Source organism: Lepisma saccharinum, chromosome 20, assembly GCF_977018435.1.
Source record: "Lepisma saccharinum chromosome 20, izLepSacc3.1, whole genome shotgun sequence".
Classification (NCBI taxonomy): domain Eukaryota; kingdom Metazoa; phylum Arthropoda; class Insecta; order Zygentoma; family Lepismatidae; genus Lepisma; species Lepisma saccharinum.
The window spans coordinates 18,081,227-18,099,130 of record NC_139248.1 but is presented as its reverse complement, the minus strand read 5'-3'; the positions used below and the strand labels follow the sequence as shown (position 1 = coordinate 18,099,130).

The 17,904-nt window shown below is 37.9% G+C and overlaps 1 pseudogene; it reads left to right on the top strand.

The window, feature by feature from the left end:
• Nucleotides 1-207: 207 nt before the first annotated feature.
• On the top strand, nucleotides 208-1,233 carry LOC146003363 (histone-lysine N-methyltransferase SETMAR pseudogene; annotated as a pseudogene).
• Nucleotides 1,234-17,904: the final 16,671 nt, after the last annotated feature.

The following is a 17,904-nucleotide window of genomic DNA, read 5'->3' as shown; positions in this document are numbered from 1 at the left end:
AACACTTCTATACTTCGCAAGTACCAGGTATCCAAAAAAGTTCGTGCCGCTGGAACGAAAAGTGAAAGTCAAACGGCATGTGTCGGCAACCCTGTCTGGATGAAGTCAAAAGTTTACATTCCCGGCAACCGTCAGTCAGTACAGAGTTGGGAGGACTGTCGGTCGCATAGACAGCAGGTCTGTAGGAACTACAATCCTGAAGGGAACATGTCAGTGTCGAAGGACGTTTTACGGCCGTGTTTACTGTATGAGTTCAAATTGGGCAGCAATGCTGCAGCCTCTGCTCGAATGATATGCTCCGCGTTTGGAGAGGCATCAGTGAGTGAGCGCACAGCGCGAAAGTGGTTCAGTCGCTTTGCATCGGGCGATGAGAGCCTCCAGGACAAGCCTCGAGCTGGACGCCCCGCCACTATCGACGAAGCCCTGCTGAAGGAGACCATCGAGCGCTATCCAGAGCAAACGTGCAAGGAACTTGCACAAGGGTTTGGAGTGTCGGAGGAAACCATTCGATTGCATCTGCACAACCTGGGGAAGACTTGGAAGCTCAGTAAGTGGGTTCCTCACGTTTTATCCGAGGAAAACAAACGCCAGGGGCTCACCATTTGCTCATCATTTCTGTCACGCCACAAGAAAGCCCCATTCCTGGACCAGATATTGACATGTGACGAGAAATGGGTGTTATACAGTAACCGCAAAAGAAAACATCATTGGTCGTCCCCTGGTTCTGTTTCATTGACTCCCAAAGAAAACATTCATCAACAGAAGGTTCTGCTCTGTGTTTGGTGGACCAGCGCTGGTGTTGTGCACTTTGAATTGCTAGAGCATGGCAAAACCATCACATCCGAGGTGTACTCGTCCCGATTGCAAAGGGTTGCAGCTGCACTGCGTCCGAAGCAGCCAGCACTAGTCAACAGGAAAGGAGTGATCCTTCTTCAAGACAACGCTAGACCTCATACGGCGAAAGCGACCAAGGAGGTAATCAACACACTTGGTTGGGAAATTTTATCTCAGGCTCCTTACTCCCAGGATATTGCCCCATCAGACTTTCACTTGCTTTTGGCCATGGATAACCATTTGCGTCAGCAACAGTTCCGAAACCGAGATGATGTCGCGCAGGTCATAGGACATTTTTTTGCTTCTAGAAACCAGAACTTTTATAAACGCGGGATTTATAAGCTTGTATCTCGTTGGGAACATGTAATTGAAGCTGAAGGAACTTATTTTGCTGAATAAAACACATTTGCCAGAAATTACAGAGTCTTTATTTCTCACTGCAATATACGGCATGAACCTTTTTTGGATACCTGGTATTTATATATTGTAAATTGCGTTAACTTCTATATATTTAGCTAATGTATTCGTGCTCTTTAGCTATGTTTATATAAATCGTTGGTTCAAATGTAGCAGTCGACATACAGTGGCGCCGCTATCGGAGAAAAGTAAAAGTAGACAATCCCAGGGGAAAGTATGAAGGATCAGAATGTCCTCAACCTATTGGAACCAACCTCTCTTTCGACGTGAACTTGTTATTAATATAAAATTGTAGCCTTACGTAAGTCGGTGATTCATACAAAATACTGTACTTTACCCCTATCAATTAGGACGGATTGTATGAATGAAAAATTCCATTAATATTAATAATAATAATACACCAATTTTGAAGAGACCTTTGTTACTTCTAAGTGATGCCGTATACAAGTGAGGTGACAAGGGGTCGAATGATCGGAATGTCGGAATGTGGCCGGTCAGTAGAAGATATCGCTATGGCTGTTGGCAGAGACCCACCCATCTTGTGTTAAATATTGGATTAAAAGATATGAAGAGGAGGGTGAAGATGGTTTAAAAACTCGCAGAAAATCAGGCCCGAAACGAAAAATCACCATGGAACAAGATGCGGAAATATTAAATATGAATAGAATGAACCCATTTCTACCAGCATCAAAAATTTGTCAAGATCTGAACCTGCCATGCGCAGCATCAACTGTCCGGAGGCGCCTTCATTCGGCAGGTATTCACAGCCGAAAGCCAGCAAGGAAAGAAACGTTGACAACCTATCACAGAAATGAAAGAATTGGATTTGCTCTGGAATATATGAGTAAACCTGCAGAATTCTGGGACACAGTTATATGGAGTGACGAAAAGGTGTTCAGTTCAGATCAACTTGGTCAACTTACGGTGTGGCGACCAAAAAATACTCGTTACGTTCCACAACATGTTTTGGCGCAGAAAAGAAGTGGAAGGGTGAGTGCTGCATTTTGGGCCTGGCTGAGCAGTGCAACTATGGGTGAATTGATAGAAATTTCTCCCAGAATGAATTCACAGAAGTACGTTTCAGTGTTAGAAGAATGTATGCTTCCAACTGTCCGTACAGTATACCCAGTTGAGGAGATGCCCATCATTAATTTTGTACACGACAATAGCAGTGTCCACACATCTCATGTAACCAAGCATTGGCTTTTAAGTCACCAGGAAATTGCAACTTTACAATGGCCACCAAAATCACCTGACCTAAATCCTATCGAGCACATCTGGTCGATGGTTGTAAGGGAGTGGGAACCACGGCAAGAACAGAGAAGAGAAGAGTTGGCTGCCCATGTTCAGGACGTGCGGAAGACCGTTCAAAACCGACCATGAATTTGTCAGAGACTAGTTCAGTCTGTTCCTAAGAGACTTAATGAGGTTATAGATTGTAACGGATGGTGGACACATTATCAAATAGTATTGTAAACAGCAATATTAGTGTAGAAAGCAAAGAAAAGTTCCTGTTGCAATTGTAATTTTCCATGTAAAGGGTGTGATTTAACTGGAATAATGTGTAATAATTATTTGGTGAATACGGGAAAGAATAGGAACAATACAAAAAAAAGAAACTTGATGACAAAAACATGTTTCACTCTATTTGTACTGTCTTGATTTTGTATTTGCTTTATAATATTATGTTCGTAATTTTACTCATGAGTGAAACAGGAAAGACAGAGTGAGAAGCATTTGTGAATAGAATAAATAGGTTATAGTGCTAATAAATAATATTTTAATTTATGGACTAAATTACAGACTACAGAAAAGTGTTCATTCTATATTTAAATACACTAACAAATATAAACCTACATTATCGTCTTATAATAAACACTTCCACTCCCGGTCTCTTGTAAAACATGGCAAAGGGTCCATTGGAAAAGATATCTTGGGCGCATCTAACACATGGGCATCTGGAGAGGGGGTGGGGAGCAAACCGGTTTCTGCAACTACCTTGGAAAACGACATTTTAAATCAAAATAAAAGCTAGTTAATATTGTAACCGATAAACGAAATAAATATGCCACCAGAGTAATGAAAGTATAAAATACATGAACCAGATCAAAACTTCATGTTTTCATATTCTACTACTTAATGCAAGTTCTACATGGATCCACGAGTTTTAAAAAATTGAATTAGGAAGATTTTGATGTAACAAGTTACAAATCACAAATATATGATTAAAATTTTGCTTTTAGTTTCAAAGATTTTTGTTAAACTAGCTGCGTAAAAGTTAATTACAAAATAAAATAACTACGCATTTCAGTGTATTAAATATAACGGATTTTCATTCGTGTAGTGGCTCGAATAGAAGTTTGTCCGAAGGCGATAATAATAATAGCTCAGTCATTAGGGCGTCTAACTACTATGCGAGAGACCCGGGTTCGATCCCGGCGGTGGTGAACCGGGATTTATTCCACCTGTTCAATCGGCTCCGGCACTTACCTAGCGTAGTATAAAGTGGACACCTGGAGGAAACTCTGTGAGGTAAAGGCGGCCAGCGGCGTGGTGCTGTTCACATCACCCACACCTTAGGCCGGGATCAAGAAAGTGTGGGGCCCTAACTTCACACTCCCTGTGCGCCTTAATCATGGCGTGGTGCAAAGCAAAGGGAGCATTTTACTTTTTGAAACTTTTAAATAATAATAATAAATATAATAAAATGATAGTTTATTAGTTATATTGATATCTATTATTGTTATAAATTACATCATTACATTTTATGTCATGGACTCACCACCTCTAATAAAATTCATGACGACTCCCATGCACGCCAAACGTATGAGCTAACATTTTGTTACAGTAGGTTTAAATTCTGGCGTCGTGAAACACTGCACCTGATTTCTCTCATTCACAATACGCAACCGACCATTTGAAGTATCTAGCACCTATGACAATTTCCGCTCAGTCTTAGTGTTATCGTGTTCGCAAAATTAATGTTCCTCGCCAAAATTTCTTAATTGGAGCATTAAACGAAATCAACACATTATTACTTTTTTTAATGTAGGTCTACGATGGCGAAGATACGTTGCTCGAGAAAGCTGTTTCCATATTAGTTCTCAGCAATAAACTTACTGTCAAGTGTAGATAAACAGTTGCCTACATTACAATTTCAAAATGGAAATATTGTCCACGTAGACTTGCGCATCGTGTTGATCACAATGTAATCAAATATTTTTTTGTATTTCGCCTCTAGCAAAGTTGCTGTGACTGTTGGATTATCTTATTGTAGATGGGTTTTGATTATACACACGTTTAATGTATATTTTCCCAACTGTTTTAACTATTTATAATAAAATATACGCGGTAAATAATGGAAGTTGAAATGCGGTTCACATGTTGCAACTAGGTCCTCCCCAGTGTAGCAAAACGAAGGGGCTCCGACGTCTAGCCTCGATTAGCCTATTTGTGCACAAAGTTGACTTGAAACTAGGCTTGTCAACCCTCTCGGAATGACCGAGAGTCTCCTGGGACCGAACTCACTCTCCCGGTCTCCAGGACAAATTTTGTTATCTCCCGGCATGACAAAATTGAGTATTATTACATTTTCATTATTATCATTTTTCTTTTTTCAATTGGTATTCACTAACAGAGTTAAGAGACTTGTTATTGCAAAAGAAACAATTAAACTTCAAAATATTATTTCGAAGGTTCATGAAAAATTAGTCCATATTTATCTGAGTGAGATGAAGGAGAGAGAGAAAATTTAAACATATTGTTGCCCCAAAGCGTTTACACCACAGGTGCAGAAAACGAAGATTTGATTTGATTTGATTTAGTTTGTTTTACTTCGCGTTTTGTGCCTCTTGGCTAATTTGCGAAGATGGGGATGAGTGATGAAATTGATGAATGGACATTCACAAACAACCAAACCCGACCGGGATTCGAGCCGGGACCCTTGGCGTCGTAGAGCAATGTGCTAACCACTTTTTTTTTTTTTTTAAAAAAAAAAAAAAAGGAAATGCCCCCTACACGGAGGTATCCCCCACCATTCACTCTTTTTCTCACTTTTACACTTTTCACCACTCGGCCACAGGGTCGGGCAGAAAACGAAGAGAAAGGCATTGTCTTGAGACTTCCTTATTTCCCTGCACCCAATTTTGGTTCTTTATTCAGATTTAGTTCGTTATTGCACAGTGTGGTTATCAGTTCCTGTCATTACCAGTTTCAGATCGTGAGAAAAGAAAAGAAAGTATTACTACAATGCAATTCAATAATGCGTGGAATAGTTATTTCGATTGGTTAAAATAGTCAGTTTGAAAAGGAATGTAGAGGCCCTATAAGTGTAAGACTGTAGAGTATATTAATTTTGATCTGTTTAGTTACAAATTGTGGTTGCTCTGTTGCTTTGATAAAATTTTGTATTCCCAATAAAACAGGTTGCAAAATCCTGGGGGACGGGGTATTTCCCCCCACCAAACATTTTCAAGGGCGGGGAGAGTTTTTGTTACAACAAACAAGAGATAAGCAATTACTTTTAATTTGAACTATGCTGTGCTAAGAATAATATCGAATACATACACAAATTAGTGTAGTTGTGAGTGTTCAATGTTTTTTCTCTCTCAAGAGATCATTATCAATTCTACTTCAATACACACAATAAAAGTAAAACAAGAATGCAAAACAATAATAACTATGAAATCTAATTGATTTATATTAACATAAAGCAAAAACTTAATAAAAACTTTCACATAATAAAACCACTTCAACTATTTCATAATTTATTAACATTTTTAACCAATTAGTAAAGGACGTAGTTTGCTACATTATAATATCTGATATTTAAAAATAACAAATTTATTTATTTATGGATAATTAATAATACATTTTTAAGTTAGTAATTTATTTTTACTTTTAATAACATTATGAATATGTATATCGTATAATTTATATGTATGTTTGTGGGGAGGGGCGTTTATAGATTAAAATCTTTCTCCCCCACCCCCAACAGTCTTATATGATTTCGCACCCTGCAATAGAAAGTCCACAGCTAACATTCAGGGCATTAATCTTCCATAACATTTTAATCTAAAGCCTTCAAAAGCTGAAAAGAAATCTCCCGGAATTTTATTTTTTGAAGTTGGCAAGGCTACTTGAGGGTCAAATTCCTGTTACAGCTTCCTTCCTCTTCTCTTAGTAAATACTTGTAATAATAACTGGATTGAGCAGTCATTAAAGATTCCTTTCTCAACACGAAACATTTCGATTTTCCTTTGTGCTATACCAATGAACTATCAAGGCATATAAGCTGACATGGCATCAAAATGTGTTTTTCAGAGGATTCAAACTCACGATCTAAAGCCTTCCTGCTCTTCAAATATACATGTGCATTTTTCAGTGCTGCCATTAAAAGTAACAAACACGCAGGTGTTTATTTCGCTGTATACCTCCATCTATCTCTCCCCCTCCCCCCATTCAGCACGAGAAACCGGTTCTGCAAATGTAGTTCGCCCTCTATTTCACGAGCGTCAGGTGGATGAAACCGTTCAACACAGACGTTACTTGGCTCGTACCCAGCGAACAACGTCCTACCTGTCTGGAAGGAGAGTTTCCCCTCCCCACCGTCCGGAAATACAAATGGATAGCGCTGTACATGTAAAAAAATAGTAATCCTGATTATATAAAGCAGTGGCATATTGAAAACAGAATATTTTCAACTTCTGCTTGACTTTTCCGAAAGGAAACGAATGGACTGGCTCATTCAAGAATATGAAGACTACAGTATTCCCATGCTTCTTCCTCTATTCTCGCATATATTCATTCATAATATACCATCCGTTTTCCTTAATTTATTGTCTGTTTGAAAAAAGGAAATACAGAAATATTAAACGCACAAGCACACGAAAGACACTCAAACTGAAACACATTATTGATTCTGCTTATTTCAGAGCAGAATCCTGCGTAATTTCCCACTTGTGTGCGAAGTTTCTGTGTCCAAAAGTTATGCAATATGTTGAAAGTTATACATTGGGCCCCTTATAGGCGGGGAAAGAGAACTGGAGGGGCCCGTGGTCATGTGATATATATATATATATATATATATATATATATATATATATATATATATATATAATTGTTTTCTCACACCTGGAAAATGATACATGTGTTACAATCATGCAGTCATAACTTTTTCCTGATTAAAGATAGGTTTAAGAAACCTTCACCACTTCATTTCTCGTGAAATTCTAGCCTGGCTGCCACGCTGGAGACCCTAGGTGGGTGATCTAAGGTGGGAATTTTTCCGGATTTTTCCCCGCGTTAAGCAGCTCCAGGGCCCACCCGCCCTCAAATCACATGGTACCCGGTAGGGAGTAAAGGCGGGCGGAGCGTGCCGCTGATCACATCACCTCCAAGATGTCCGACATCGGAAATTTATGAGGCCCTACTCCCACATACCCTAAATGTGGCTTCATGGCATGGTGTTATATGCACAGGGAACTTTACCTTTACCTGTATATATTGTATTCGTTTCTGCACCCCTGAGTAACTACGTTTATTTTTTACTTGACCGAATCCTCGGCTATATCAATGGCTCAGAGCCCCCTAAAGGCTTACTTGTCTCTGAGCCCCCTCGCACTGCGGGGCTTTGCGGGTTGTAGATCCACCCCTGTGATGTTGGCCAGACCCACTTTCGTTGCCCACTTCAAAACTAGTCAGGACGTTAGTTCTTCGTTAGTTCTCGATAGTTCTCATAAAATTTTCGTTAGTTCCGAAAATACATAGAAACTATTAAGGAAATAAATGGGTTGGGCCAACTTCACACTTTTTCGACCCATATTCAACTTCGAACCGAAAACCATCCAGATCGATTGATTTTCGTTAGTTCCCGTTAGTTCTCATAAAATTTTCGTTAGTTCTCAAAATTTATCCAATTTATTCGCCGAACAAAAAATGGAGGTAATTTGCAGTTTTCTAGTTTTCACACGGAAATTTTGATAGAATGTAGAGAGTATGAGTCAATTTTGTTGACACTTTAGTCATTTTATCAAATTTATCCAATTTATTCACTGAATAAATGCTTAGGCGAAATGTGTTGACCTGAGCAGCCAAATTCTGTTGCCCACCTCAAACCTAGTCAGGACGTTAGTTCTTTGTTAGTTCTCGATAGTTCTCGTAAAATTTTCGTTAGTTCTCAAAATTTATCCAATTTATTCGCCAATTAAAAAATTGAACCAATTTGAAATTTCCCAATTTTGACACGGAATTTTTCTAAAAAAATGATCCGTATTGGTAGAATGTAGAGAGTATGGGTCAATTTTGTTGAACCTTTAGTCATTTTATCAAATTTATCCAATTTATTCACTGAATAAATGATTAGGCGAAATGTGTTGGCCTGAACGGCCAAATTTCGTTGCCCACCTCAACGTTAGTTCTTTGTTAGTTCTCGATAGTTCTCGTACAATTTCGTTAGTTCTCAAAATTTATCCAATTTATTCGCCGATTAAAAAATTGAAGCAATTTAAGATTTCCCAATTTTGACACGAATTTTTCTCAAAAAATTGTTCGTATTGGTAGAATGTAGAGAGTATGGGTCAATTTTGTTAAGACTTTCATCATTTTATCAAATTTATCCAATTTATTCACTGAATACATGCTTAGGCGAAATGTGTTGGCCTGAACGGCGAAATATCTTTGCCCACCTCAAACCTAGTCAGGACGTTAGTTCTTCGTCAGTTCTTTTGCTTATTAGACAAAAGTTTCCCCAAATGACAGCAAAGTTTGTTATGGGATGAAACGTTTTAACTCTCGAGTATCTCCAAATTCACAAGTAAAATATACAAGGAGTGAGTACCAGCCTATACTTACAGAACCATTTACATTTCCCTAATTGTATATATATTTATTTAATTGATTGGGTGGGCAATCGAGTGGGCACAGGAATTTTTGGGTGGGCGTTTGCCCACCAGTGCCTACCCCTGTCGCCGTACCTGTGGGTGAAAAAAGTGTGACGTTGGCGCGACCAATTTATTTCCTTAATAGTTTCTATGCATTTGCGGAACTAAAGAAAATTTTATGACAACTATCGAGAACTAACGAAGAACTAACGTCCTGACTAGGTTTGAGGTGGGCAACGGAATTTGGCCGCTCAGGCCAACACATTTCGCCTAATCATTTATTCAGTGAATAAATGAGATAGCTTTGATAAAATAACAAAAGTTTCAACGAAACTGACTCATGCTATCTACATTCCACCAATCCGGACCATTTTTTGAGAAAAATTCCGTGTGAAAATTGGGAAATTTCAAATTGGTTCCATTTTTTAATCGGCGAATAAATTGGATAAATTTTGAGAACTAACAAAAATTCTACAACAACTATCGAGAACTAACGAAGAACTAACGTCCTGACTAGGTTTGAGGTGGGCAACGAAATTTGGCAGTTCACGCCAACACATTTCGCCTAAGCATTTATTCAGTGAATAAATTGGATAAATTTGATAAAATGATTAAAGTTTCAACAACATTGACCCATACTCTCTACATTCTACCAATACGGACCATTTTTTGAGAAAAATTCCGTTTCAAAATTGGGAAATATCAAATTGTTTCCATTTTTTAATTGCCGAATAAATTGGATAAATTTTGAGAACTAACGAAGAACTAACGTCCTGACTAGGTTTGAGGTGGGCAACGATATTTGGCAGTTCAGGCCAACACATTTCGCCTAAGCATTTATTCAGTGAATAAATTGGATACATTTGATAAAATGATTAAAGTTTCAACAAAATTGACCCATACTCTCTACATTCTACCAATACGGAACATTTTTTGAGAAAAATTCCGTGTGAAAATTGGGAAATTTTAAATTGCTTCCATTTTTTTATAGGCGAATAAATTGGATAAAGTTTGAGAACTAACGAAAATTTTACGACAACTATCGAGAACTAACGTCCTGACTAGGTTTGAGGTGGGCAACGAAATTTGGCCGTTCAGGCCAACACATTTCGTCTAAGCATTTATTCAGTGAATAAATTGGATAAATTTGATAAAATGACTAAAGTTTCAACAAAATTGACCCATACTCTCTACATTCTACCAATACGGACCATTTTTTGAGAAAAATTCCGTGTCAAAATTGGGAAATTTCAAATTGCTTCCATTTTCTAATCGGCGAATAAATTGGATAAATTTTGAGAACTAACGAAAATTGTACGAGAACTATCGAGAACTAACGAAGAACTAACGTCCTGACTAGGTTTGAGGTGGGCAACGAAATTTGACCGTTCAGGCCAACACATTTCGTCTAATCATTTATTCAGTGAATAAATTGGATAAATTTGATAAAATGACTAAAGTTTCAACAAAATTGACTCATACTCTTTACATTCTACCAATACGGACCATTTTTTGATAAAATTTCCGTGTGAAAACTGGAAAACTGCAAATTACCTCCATTTTTTGTTCGGCGAATAAATTGGATAAATTTTGAGAACTAACGAAAATTTTATGAGAACTAACGGGAACTAACGAAAATCAATCGATCTGGATGGTTTTCGGTTCGAAGTTGAATATGGGTCGAAAAAGTGTGAAGTTGGCCCGACCCATTTATTTCCTTAATAGTTTCTATGTATTTTCGGAACTAACGAAAATTTTATGAGAACTAACGAAGAACTAACGTCCTGACTAGTTTTGAAGTGGGCAACGAAATTGGGTCGGGACAACTTCACAGGGGTTGTAGATCCGGCACTTACCAGAATACACCGGTCGGTATGGATGCCTTGCACGTGACTGTTGTCTCTGAATAATTTAAGCAAGCTTATTCCAAAAATGAAATCTATTGATACGCATCACGTCATTTTATTCAGAAAAAAACTGCAATATATTAACTGCCTTAATTTTACAATAAAATGTGTACATCCATTATTTACACAATAGATGGCTCTGTTTAGATGGTAATAAAATATTGGTTTTCTACAGTAAAAAATTCTCCAATTCTGAAATATGAATGCATGTAGAATTGTAAGCATTTAATCCACTACGTTGTATCTTTAGAAGACACATTGGCATGTGACGTAAGTTCCTTTTAGAAATACCTCATAAAATGTCCTCCATAAAATGGCCGATGCTCATTCTTATAACTTTGTGGGTTGAATGACGTGGAGAAAAATCCTGATCTAGGGAAGGAAGAATCCTGACGTGATGGGAAGAAACTTAAATCATATCCGTCGTCAGCATTCAAAATACTTCCAGAACCACCTAATGGTTTGTAAACAAAAGAAATTTCCCTTGTTTAAATTTATTTTGTTGCGTTCTGTAATAATAAGTGTAATGGTATGTCGAATATTACAATTTTGATTGTGAAATTGTGGAACATTCTGACGTGATGGGGAAAGATGGATGTCATTTTCGTGATCAGCATTCAAAATACATGCAGAATCGCTCATTGATTTAAAATCATCCAACTTTTCCCCCACAAAATGCAGGGCTGCGATATTATTATGTGTTTGTAAATATTATTTACAAGAGCACCTAGAATTGCGTGTGTTTACAAAGGAACACTGTCGCGATTGAATTTATGTAGCTCGTAGTCAAGTGCTACTGTGAACTTCATTATGTTATTACATTTTATAAATCTATTCCTTACAGGCTACTCATATGGAACTTACTGGTTTTGTGCGTATCTTATGTAAAAGACTGCTTTAAAAAAGGTTACATACTCAAAACGCATTTGCTGAGTAAGACAAGAATCAACGACCTGTGGTAATCCTGCCATCTAACAGTGAATATTGCATTTCGATTCTAAGGACGCGTGTGTTTTATGTCTTCTAAACAAAGGAACCTTTCGCGCCATTTGTTACTGATCGAAAGCTAAAGTAGCTGAAGGCTTTTGCGCAACGGAGTTTGTTTACGGCATCAGTTGACTTGATGCCTGATTAATTCAATAAGATCCAATACGCGGTGAAGTGTAGAGTTGCAAAAAATTCCTCGCGACCCACATTCCAAATGGCTACTTTGTATGGGAACTGAAGGGAGAGGTTTCGATAAGAGGGTTTTGCACAGTGTTTCTACTTGAGGGATTTTTTGTGGAAGTGGGAATTTTTCAGATTAACAATCCCAAGGGAAGGTATACTTTTATGTACGGTAATTCCAGTAACAATACTAACCTCTTTCGATCGCTCAGACAACAGCAAGTTATGTCTGAGAGGAAATACGTCACTATTAACTTCCGCCTCAAGAACGTCTTAAGCTTGATTCACATCTACACTCCAGTGACGCTCAGATCACCCTCACCCCACGGTCCGGTCAAATATCGTTGAAAGATTTTTTAAGAGATGTATTCACACCTGGCGTTCCGGTCAAGGTTCATTCGATCACGTTCAGCTCGCACTTCGGTCACGATCTGGTGGAAATAATATTTGACTCGATTGTTGATGTGAACGTCTGATACTGTTCAATAGCAGCCTTCGGCCACGTTGCAGAGGATACGTAACCCAGTTTTGTGGGTAGAAGATGTGCCGTCAGACGGCAAATACCTATTGAAACACAGAAAAAGCAAGTAATGATAAAATTGATTGATGGGGGGGGGGGGGCATTGAGCAAAATAATCCCACAATATTTTCAATTCTGTTTGTAAAACATCGGTCAAAATATGCGATTTCATGAACACCAGTAAAAGAAGTTTAAGAATGAAAAACTGACCGAAAGAACCAAATTACAATTATAGCCAGTGAAAAAAAATTAGGTAGGGGATTAACCACAAATATGATCCGTAAACACTATTTGTAACGACCTTTTTCCAACCCGTTTCATCAATTAAAATCCTTATATCAAAAAGCAGACCTATTGACGGCCATATTTTCTCGGACAACCAAATTGTCATTCTTGTGTGTGCACAGGGAAAGGAGGTGTTGGTCGACCTTCTGCCAAGGGAAAATTCATTCTTCATATCTAGCCCGAATCAAGATTAACAACGAACTTGTCCTTCGTTTAGGGAAATCGATACAAAATTACCCCTATTTTATGTTATAATTTTTAAGTCGAGGGAGGCTACGTATCACGCGATGTGCGTAACAATCCAGGCTTACAACCTGATTTATATTTGTCACGTGTTGAATCGGAAACTTTCTAATAAAAGACATGGTCAACATTGTCGATATGAAACAATGAGCCCTAAATTTTTCATGTCAAACCTAGACCGACCAAGTAGTGTTACCATTGTGGACATTTACAGTTTTGCACATTGTAGTTGCAAATATGTAGTGATTGCTGCTACAACCTTTTTCAAGCATTCCCATTTGCTGGTAGCATTTTGGGGTAGTAAATAATCTGTGGTTGTTAGGTTAGGCAAGTTAGGTTTGGCTTTCTTAGAAAAAGAGGAAGACGAAAATGGTTGTAGCAGCAATACCGACCTTGCAAATAAACGTTTCCTGATTTCAATCCAAAAGTATAACATCAATAAACAACATTATATTTATAATAGCCGACCTCTTGTTCGAGTGGTTAGCAGAACGTGCTACGTGACCAGGTTCGAATCCCGGGCTGGGCATGGATGTTCATTGTGACGTTCCTTCATCAATTTAATCATATTACCACTTATTATCATCCTCACGATTAGTGAAAACTGGCATAGAAGCGAAGTAGATCAACCAAGTCAATGAATCCCCGCTTTCGGAATCATTTTTCTTCTTTGTCATTTTCTTCTAATTAACGCCAGTGCTGCAACAGTCAAGACCGTCGTTGAAATTCTCGTGAACATTGCACTTAGCACAATCGGCAGACTTTTTGTACAGATGAATCGGTGTACTCTGTGAAGAAACCAACACCAGACTCACGTTGATCGTACCTTGACCGGAGCGAAGGTTGATCCCTATTGTGGATACACCTTGACTGTAAGCGGAGCGTTAGGGGAGAGTGACCTGTTTATATGGGACCGTGGGGCCTGAGCCACCCAAAAATTTTGTCATGTTATTATTATTCGTGGTGGAGTTCGTATTGAAATCAATAAATAACAGATTTAACAATAATAAATAACGATGCATGGAAGGCAGGATTTATGAATTGTATTGTGATTTTTTTACTAAAATGTTTTGAGCTCACCCAATGATATTCAAAAGTCGGCGTCCCTGGTAACTAGTCAACGCCAACAAAATATTTATTTATTGTGAATTTAGAAAAAAAAAACGTTGCAATGTAAGGAATCATGAAATATACTTAACATTCATTATGCAAACTGTATTGCACAAATCCAGTGACGTGCGGTGACGTAGAGACTTGGGGTTGCAATCAGTGGCGTGTCCAAAGGGGTTGTGTGGCCCCTTTTAGGGCCCAGTATTCCTAAAAAAAATGAACGTCAAAGAGAAGAATAAAAAATAATAAAAAAATAAATTTGATTTGACTACTAAGCCAGAGTTCCGTGGTTCGAATCTCGGCTTGGCTATGGGTGTTCTTTGTGTATGTGTCCCTTCAGCAATTTTATCGTATCATCTTCGCGATTAGTCAAAAGTGGCGGAAAGCGAAGTAAAATAAACCAAATCAAACAATCAAATCAATTATTTGATTTGATGTTTGTTACTTAGCGACTTAGCGTCGCCTTTTGTCAACTTTGGTTAATCGCGAAGCTGATACGATAAAATTAATGAAGGGACAAACACAAAGAACACCCATGGCCAGGTCGGGGTTCGAACCCGGAACACCTGGTGTCGTAGCGCGCTGTGATAATCACTCCCCCACGGTTGGTTGATTTGGCGTTTTAAGTACTTTTTGCACAGAAATTCTAATCGAGACTGGACCTACAGTTTAAAGTGGGATCCGAACCACTATGTACCTCCACCGGGTACCGATCCTGGATCACTTGCACTCTCCCACGGAGGTCGGCCGACAAAGTCGAGAGGAAAACGCTAACCATTCGGATACGTAGGTATAATTAAAGCAAACTGCATTTTTCCTCGGTGGTAATTTTCAATGGGATTTTTGAAACACCATTTTTATATTTATATTTAACGTTTTTCTTTTCAAAAAATTTGCATTGCTTGATTTCCCTAATTTGTCAATCTCACGATCTCGTCACTGAAGGATCAAGGCTCGAGCCCTGGCTTCTGCATCAGTGTTTCTCTGTAACCACTCTTCACTCGTTTAATTTAATCAACTTTCAAAGTCATGTGTCACCACCCTAGTATTTTCTCATATAAAATTATATATACTACGGGCTGACAATTTGACTACCTTGCTTATTGAAATATATTTAGCCGAATCAGAGGTCTTTGTGGGAAGTACAAAAATTAAAAATTAAATTTAACAATTTATTGATGAAATAACTACTAGAAATTGGTCATGTGTAACAGTAGTAACGTTAACAATAGAAATCTTCCAATAACAAATTTAGTATAATATACATGTGTCCGATTTACATTAATTCAAATTACAAATATAACCAACCACATTTCATACAAGGCCAAATAGATGTACCGGAATTAGATTGTGTTCAATATTCGGTATTATTAGTCAGCAATTTTGAATGGGGAAATTGTAAATCTAATTGGATACAAAATGAACAAGACTAGTAAATATCGGCCAAATCTGAAATGACCATCTGCGTAATGGTAGCATTAAACATCGAATAACTAAATAGTGCACAAATGAAACTAATTAACTAAATGAAATAATATAATTCTTAGATTAAACTTAAATATATTATAATTATAGTACACAGATGATAACTTCAGCTAACCGATTCTACCAGTCCAAGGTAGAGCTACGACAGGTAACTCCTACTGCTGCCAGAGTAAGAGAGAGAGAGAGAACTCCGCAAGCCACGCGAGAGCACTCCCTTTCCATAGTCACATGATTGGTGACATATTACTTCTTCGAACAAGGGAAACAAATGAATTTCGAATTGCACACAACCTGACTTATGTTCCTTTGCGAGCGAGGAATAGCGTTACACATGGCAGAAGTTAGGTAAAGTGATGATAGAAGAGCAGCGATATATATATATATAAATAATTATAATAATAATAATAATTTCCTCCCAGTGCATCTGCAGGGCACTGTGAAACCAGGAGTCCGGAGGTCTCTGTTTATGATTGTCCCTCATGACTTCCATAAGCTCATTAACTACTTATCGCGATTAAAATTATACAACTAGAAAAAGTGATGAGAGGTGGCAAAAATATTAAAGGCTATAGTTAGGTAACAAAACTCACTTTTTTGTAGTTTCTTCAATAATATTCATTTGGCAATTTGAATTCTGGGATAATTATTTCATTCCAAATTATTTCATTATTCACTGAAGAGTACAACATATAAGGAACAAGAATGTTCGCTCGTCATGGGTTCGAATCCCGGCCTGGATTATTCTTTAGGAGGTCCTTTCATCAATTTCATCATATAATCACTCATCCTCATCTTCGCGATAACCAAATGTAACAGAAAAGTTAAGTAAAAAACAACAACAACAACAACAATAAGAACGCGCGTTCTCTTCCCCAAATAAATACATCCGTATTTATGACTTGCTTACCCCCTTTTTTTTATTTGAAGCCAAGAGATTAGTATATATAAATAAAACACTACTAAAACGATAGCGAGAGAGAGCGTGAGCAATTATTTGTTATTTAATCATTATATATTCCATATTTGAAAAAAAAGCATAATATTTTTGTCTGCCCATAATACGTTTCCATTTCATAAACAATGAAACTACGTTTCATCTCGTACATACATATTGTAAAACGTGTAAAAAGTTGTGGTGTAAATACAGAGAACATAAGTACTGCAGAAATTGTTCCACTGAGTTCTTTAGAGGATTTACAAATAATCGAAGGGAAACCAATCCGCTATCTGTCGTATAGGAGATAGACTGGAGGACCTGAAAGCACAGGCTTTCAACCATTGCAGTGGGAGACGAGGGGAAAAAGGAGGTAAAATAATATAGAGGCAGAAATGTCCCTTTTCCCTTCTGGGGACCGTTTCTACCCGGAACTGGTGAGGCGAAGGAAAGGCCAGCTTGACTAATTTTCCCGGCTGTTGTCACCGATGGTCGAGAAGCGAATTAAAAAAAGTATTGCATATGAACTGCAGTAGTAACGGTAGTCATCTCCACAATTGATTTCTTTAAATGTGTAGCTTCTTTCTGCTGTTGACGCCTAAATATACAAATGGTAAAGGCAATTTTACAAACAAAAAAAGACATTTACCGTTATATTTATTTATTTATTGACCTTCAAGGGAGACAAGTCTCCAATTACAGAATCATCAAATCCTCTTTTCTTTCATAGTAGATGCTAGAACATCTTCAAATTTGGTATTTGTGGAAACACGCCATTCGCTTGAATACACCACATAAAAATTCAATTATGTTTACATTAATAGCAAGTGCACTAAATATTGCCACTAAACCCTACAGGAAGAAAACTGACTTAACTTCAAATCAAGCTGTACACTGAATAATGTCTCATTTACTTGTATTTGCCGGCATCGGTGGCGGAGTTGTTAGCACAGCAGGCTACGCTGCGTCCCGAGTTCGAATCCCGGTCTGGTGATGGATTTTATTTGTGAGTACCTCTTCGTCAACTTAAATCATATCATCACTCATCCTCATCTTCGTGTTCAGCCAAATGTGGCAGAAAAGAGAAGTACAATAAACCACGTCAATCAATTTTCTTGTATG